At 36.9% G+C, this 6,502-nt stretch overlaps 1 protein-coding gene across 1 annotated transcript in view; it reads right to left on the reverse strand.

Moving 5' to 3' along the window:
- FHL5 (four and a half LIM domains 5) overlaps nucleotides 1-6,502 on the reverse strand; it is a 32,105-nt gene that overhangs the window by 6,423 nt on the left and 19,180 nt on the right. The window lies entirely within an intron of this gene.

Consider the following 6,502-nt stretch of genomic DNA (forward strand, 5'->3'; position numbering starts at 1 on the left):
TCATTTCCACAGAGATGATTTAATGATCTATTTACTTTAAAGGTTTGCCTTTGGGGACAATGATTATCCTGTCTATTTGAAAGAAGAGACGTTCATTTTATATCCAATGTGTTTTAATACTAAAAATTATAATAAATGTAAAAATACATTTAATATAAAATTAATAATCCTATGTTTTAACTATCCATTGGTAGAAATGACCCCTTTTATAACTATGCAGAATATGAGAGTCATAGTGACGTCAGTTCTCAAGGTCTTTTGCTCAAATATGGGATGGAAATCAACAAGCTGTGCAAGTTGTGTGTGAGGGAAAATTGCAGCTTTGCTTTTCAACTCCAGAATCACATGTGTGAACAATAAAAGAATGATCAAGAGGACAAACCTACTGCCATGGAGTTGAATCAATTCCAACTCGTAGCGACCTGACAGGGCAGAGTTGAATGGTCCCATAGAGTTTCCAAGGATGTAAATCTGTATGGAAGTTGACTGTTACTTCTTTCTCCCATAGAGCAGCTGCTGAGCTCTAACGGATGACCTTCCAGTTCACAACCTAGCACTTTCGCCACTATGCCACCAGGGTTCCTTGGTAAAGGTGTTATAAGTCACATCAATTGTTCTATTACTTACAATCTATCACATTAGGTACAACCAGTTACCTAGGAATGCAAATATTAATTTCATAAATGTCATTCAATTTGCTAGCTTTTTTTTTGTCTTTGAAACTTTGGAAAACCATAATTTTTCAGAAATAACAACTATGAGTCTTAGGTATAACCCACATAATTGATTCCAATGAAGAGTCAGTGCCCAAAGTCTCCAACTGAGTGTAGTATTTTACAGGGCTATGTGCTTTTATGATTTACTCTACAGTCAAGTCTATTAGAATTGTGTGTGTGTGTGTGTGTGTGTGCTTTTCATTCTTATGCTACAGGTCAATCAGAATGTGTGCAAAAACTCTTCAGCTCTGAACTCTATATTAATATTTTCTAAAACTTAAGCAAAAAACAAAACCTACTACACTTCAACCAAGTTCTGGATTTAGTGAGAACAAAGGCTATGTGGAGTCCAGGTGGAAACATATGTCTTTGTCTAGAGGTCGGTGTCCATCCCAGGGCCACATTTACGACAGAAGATGTCCTTGTTCTGGGTCAGGAAGCCTTCACCCACCAGGGAGACAGAGCATCTCCCACAGTTAAAGCATTCACTGTGCCACTGGCGTTCTTGAAAGCAGATAAACTTGGCACCTCTGAGGCCTATAAAGAGATCAGAGAAAAAGAGTAACCCTTAACCAATTCTCTCAAATGATTGAGCATTCTAACAGGTGATCTTCTTGGGGTTGGGAACATACCAGTGAAAAAGACAATGTAGAGGGCAAGTAAGCCAAAACAAAAAGAACAACATTGAATAAAACTGTTCCCCCTCTGCCCCTGTTTCTATTCTGGGTTTGTCAGTTAGAGGCAAGTTCCTCCCATGAGACCTAATCACATTGCCAGTGAAATTATTTCATCATCTACAAATGTAGTTACAATTTGGGTATGAAAAACAGAAAAGATTGCCTAAAATATATAAGAAAATACAGTGCAGAGAGGAGAGGATATAGTTTTTGAAGTCAGAGATAATTTAATCTCCCCTTTCTCTCTGTGTAAGCTTTAGTTTTTTTAGTTGTTATATGATTATAAAATGAAGTAAATGTTCACTTCTTAGCTTGGTATCTGATGTTCTTAATTATTTTAGTTCTCTTTGTATTTTTTCCCCATGTTTAATTTTACTCAGAATATTCAGGACACAATTTCTGAATGCTACCAAATGAGTACTTCATTTAGATTATCATGCAGCTATCCTAAGAAGATGGGTTTATTACTACACCCAACTTCAATCTAGGGTTGTGACAAGAGCCCTTAAATCTGATCTATTCTAGCCAGTGGGTAAATGCGATCCAATCCAATAATTAGTATTTAAGATGTTCCTTGTCATTCCTCCTCCCACTTCAATTTGGGCCTCACTTGAGTCAGAGGGTTTCCAACAAATACAATAGAATTTGAGTCTTCACTGAGACTGTGATCTTTTCTTCCTAGTACAATCCTATGGTTTCAAAGATGTCCTAGGTATGGGTTTTAAAATATTTACATAGTTTTCTTTAAGTGATTTTAGTACTAAGATCTTATTGTAATTTGTTTATCACCCAAACTGTTCCTGTGTATATTTATGTATAATTGCCAAATACTCCATTTGGGATGTTGAAACAAAAATGGTGACTAAGCATGCTCTTTCAGAATTCTTTTGTTCCCATCCTAGAAATCTTACTTGACTTTTTAAAAACAGATTATTTAGTAGTTCATAGAGAACTTTATATCACATTCTTCTACTTTTAAAAAATAAGCTTTATAGATGGCTTATCTATGGTCATCATTAGCTTTCAATAAGAGTAAATCAATACTGTATCAATTAATTCCCTTGATGTTATTCAAAACATTAATAGTCTGCCTGCAGGAACAGTGTTTTCTATGTACATAAATAATCTCAGCTCATAAAAATAACTATTACACATGTCTAGAATTTCAATGTTAATGAGTTGTTCTTGATTTGTATTGGTGCAAATGTGAAATCAATTCCCCTAAAATTGTTCAGAAAAGAAAAATATATAAAGTCTCTGGCAGCAGTGATTTAAGAAAGGCCTGCTCCAACATGTGAGATGGTTGTGAAGTGCTCCAATTTTGGATATGTTTACTCCCTGAGGTCATGAGGGTTATTTGCAAAAAGAAAGTCATCCAGAAAACAAATCTCTGGCACCTGTTTAATCTGGCTCTCCTCACTTTTAATAAATCAGTAGAATAAGGGCTGACATTTGTTGGACACTTGACAATGTGCCAGGAACTATTCTAAGCACTTTATATAAATTGCCTCATTTAACTCTCACCTCACCCTCGTGGGTTAGATACTATCATTATTCCATTTTGTAGACAAAAAATGAGAGACTGATATCTTCAACAACTTGCCTAAGCTTACCCAACTGATAAGCACTGGAGCTGGACACTAAGGCCAGGCTATACTCTTCACCTCATCAAGTTAAGTTTAGATTTATCTTTCATTAAAGAACATGATCAGAAACATTAGCGTCTCTTTGTAAAGAAGTCACAACATTTAAAACTCCTTTCCCATCTTTTATCAGTTAGAGAAAGAAGAAAGCTAAGGTGTGAGTGATCCTGATCAACTCTTCATTTTACACATAAGGAAAACCAAGGACATTTCCATGTCACACAGTTGTGAGAAGTAGAGGGTTATAGATAAAGTTCTGATAAAATAATGTTAAAACATCCTAATGTATAACTTAATATGGACTCAAACATACCAAGAATTTTCAGTGCTGGCATTGTTTTGTTCTGTTATACATGGGGTCACTATGTTATGAAGACAACTCCATGGCGACTAACAACAACATACAGATTGCTTTTTAAGATAACATGTTGTTTACATGACTGCTCATCTTTCAGAAGACAAATATTCCAAACGTGTCAGAATTCCTTTTGGCATATTAGCTCAATTTTAAAGATGCATTGCTGAAACACCATGCTTGTGCTCTCTCCATCAGATCAGATTAAGAAATAGCAAAGTGAGTTGGAAGTTTTTGAGGCGTTTCAGTCTGGTGTCTCTCAATTACAAAATTATAAAAATATTAAGAAAATTTCTGATAAATTCTTTTTATACTGATTATTCTATATTAAGTATATAATACTCCATTTCAACTATTTTGGGGAAAATCTTTTATTCCTGGTCATCCTTAGGTTTTAGTGCAGGTCAATGTAATTTTTCTACCTGAACCTAAAAACAGCTAGGCTTGGTGATTGATCTGAAATAATTCACTAGAAAACTTACTTAGAAATGTGAATCTGGGATGGATCAAATTCAAACCTAATCAAGTTCAGGGCACTTAGAGACTTTTTACAGATCAGCATTAGCCATTTGGGCCTTCAGAGAGTTTTTTTGAGTTATTTAATCTTCTCATTTCCTTATAGAAACCTCCTTTTCTCCTAACCCAACTAAAGACGTATATTGTAGCGTACACTGACCGAATTGGAAGGGTGGGATTGCAGATTCTACTGAGGGGATTTTGGAGCCCAAGCACTATTGCATTTCTATACGTGCCACTTGTAACTAAACTTAGTAGAGATAGGGACGTTCTCTCTTAGCTGCAAGACTTTCCAGGTGTGTAGAAGGCAAAAACACAGTGGATAATAGTACATATTCTGGAGTCAGGAACTGCCGGGCTTTGCTAACTCACATCCTTACAAGGACCAAGGAAGTGGCATAGCTGTAGGATGTGGGCAAGTTGTGAGAAATGGAGGAGGCATGCCCCAATGGGGTGGCTTCTCAGCTCCTTATCATAGCGACACTGCAGGGAATGTGGAGCCCCGGCTCACACATGACAGGCTCGTTTTCTACTTTGGGCTGCTGAGGTGGATTTAGATAAGCTGTTTTCAAACAGGCCAAGTGTTATATCTGCTGGCCAGATATAACCTGTGGGCCAATTAGTGACTAAGAAAAAATGGTGCTCCTATGCAGACAACCAGGACCTCAGTCTACTTGCTCAAGTAACTCTCCCTCCCTTTGCAAGTGAGTCAATGCCTGCTAAATTGAACTGGAACTCTTCTGTCTTTGGAAGATACATAAAGACTTGACTTTCATTTAATGATATATTTGAAAATGGAAGAGAAGGAAGAAAGGGATAAAGTAGTCTTTAATTCTATGTCACATAAATTGAACTAAAATAATGAAATATAATCTAAAATAGTAGGAATGAGACTTGAAATAGAATTCTGTAACATTATTGTTGTAGCTGCAAAGTGCCATCGAGTCAGTTCTGACTCATGGCAACCCAGTATAAGGTTCCTGAGACTGTAAATCTTTATGAGAGCACAAAGCTTCTTCCAACAGCGGCTGGTGGGTTTGAACTGAAGATCTTGTGATTAGCTGTCTGGTGCTTATCCTACAGCACCACCTTCACTCCTTATCATATTACTAAGTGACTATAAATTTCCTAAAAGAAAAGCTGGTGTGTTTCCAAGATGTTATATTAGTTTTAGTTTATTTAATATAGGATTAGCATTTTCGGAGTGTCTCTAAAGAAAATACGTTTTCTTATTTTAAAAAAATCTTGAAAATCTATTTAACATGCATTGATTTACCATTTGTTGTTTTTTAATCTTTTCACGTGTATTTTGTTTCTTCTGTAGAAAGCTATCTTGTTTTCTTTCAACTATTTATAATTAAAACTCAGTGGAAGTGAGTTGAAAGAGAAGAGAAGAATACACTTCTTAAAAGCATCTTAAAATGAAGTTTAATTAATTCCTGACCTATGCTACTCTAATAATTAATTACAACTTCAGACATTTTATGCAGTACTTGCATTTAATTAAAGCCTTTTATATTTTAAGCCCACTTGGCCCTTGCTTGGAATTAAGCAGGATTCAGATTTTTATTACCCTTCCCTCCCACCAAAAGCTTAAAGTTCTGGCTCAGATCTGGCCTTTTTATGAAAACCTTCTCTGACCTCTCAGCTGACCCTGTTCTCTGCCTTTCTTGAGCTAGTATTTTCCTTAGAATCAGTACCATTAAGTTTAGGAATTAAATACTCTTGACACCACATGCTGTTAGTTGCTGGCAAGTTGGCTCTAACTCCTGACAACCTCATGTGCAGCATAATGTAACATTACCCAGTCTTGTGCTTGTTCATGATCACTAATCGGTACTTTCAGTCTATTGGGGCCACTGTGTATTTTGAGGGCCTTCCACTCTAAGGAGTCATCTTTTTAATATTCATTGGCTAATTTTGAAGAGTAGATCATCGTATCTTTCTTAATAGTCTGTTTTATTCTGGAAATTCTACAGAAACATATCCACTATGGATGGTTCTGCTGACATTTGAAATATCAGACACCTAGCTTCTAGCATATATAACATGAGAGCCACCACAGAATGAGAAACTAACAGAGCATGTTGTTATTGTTGTTGTTAAGTGTTGTTGTTACGTTGGTTCTGATGCATTTGTTGTTGTTGTCAGGTGGCATTGGGTCAGAACTGAATCATAGCGACCCCATGCACAGCAGAACGAAACAATTACCGATCCTGGGCCAACCTCACTACCGCTGCCACACTTGACATCATCCATGATGTCACCTGGCAGATTCATCTCATTGGGGGTCTTCCTCTTTTTCTCTGACCCTCCATCTTACCCAGCATGACATCCTTCTCCAGCAACTGTTCCATCCTGACAACATGTCCAAAGTATGAGAGATGAAGTTTAGCCATCTTGGCCTCCAAGGAGCACTCTGGTTGCACTTCTCCCAAAGCAGATCTATTGGTTCTTTTGGCAGTCCATGGCACTTTCAGTATTCACCTCCAACACCACAATTCAAAGGCATCAATTCTTCTACGATCTTCCTTATTCACTGTCCAGTTTTTGCATCCATAGGAGGTTATTGAAAATACCATGGCTTGGGTCAGG

This window comes from Chrysochloris asiatica, unplaced genomic scaffold (assembly GCF_000296735.1).
Source record: "Chrysochloris asiatica unplaced genomic scaffold, ChrAsi1.0 scaffold00084, whole genome shotgun sequence".
NCBI classification, from domain to species: Eukaryota; Metazoa; Chordata; class Mammalia; order Afrosoricida; family Chrysochloridae; genus Chrysochloris; species Chrysochloris asiatica.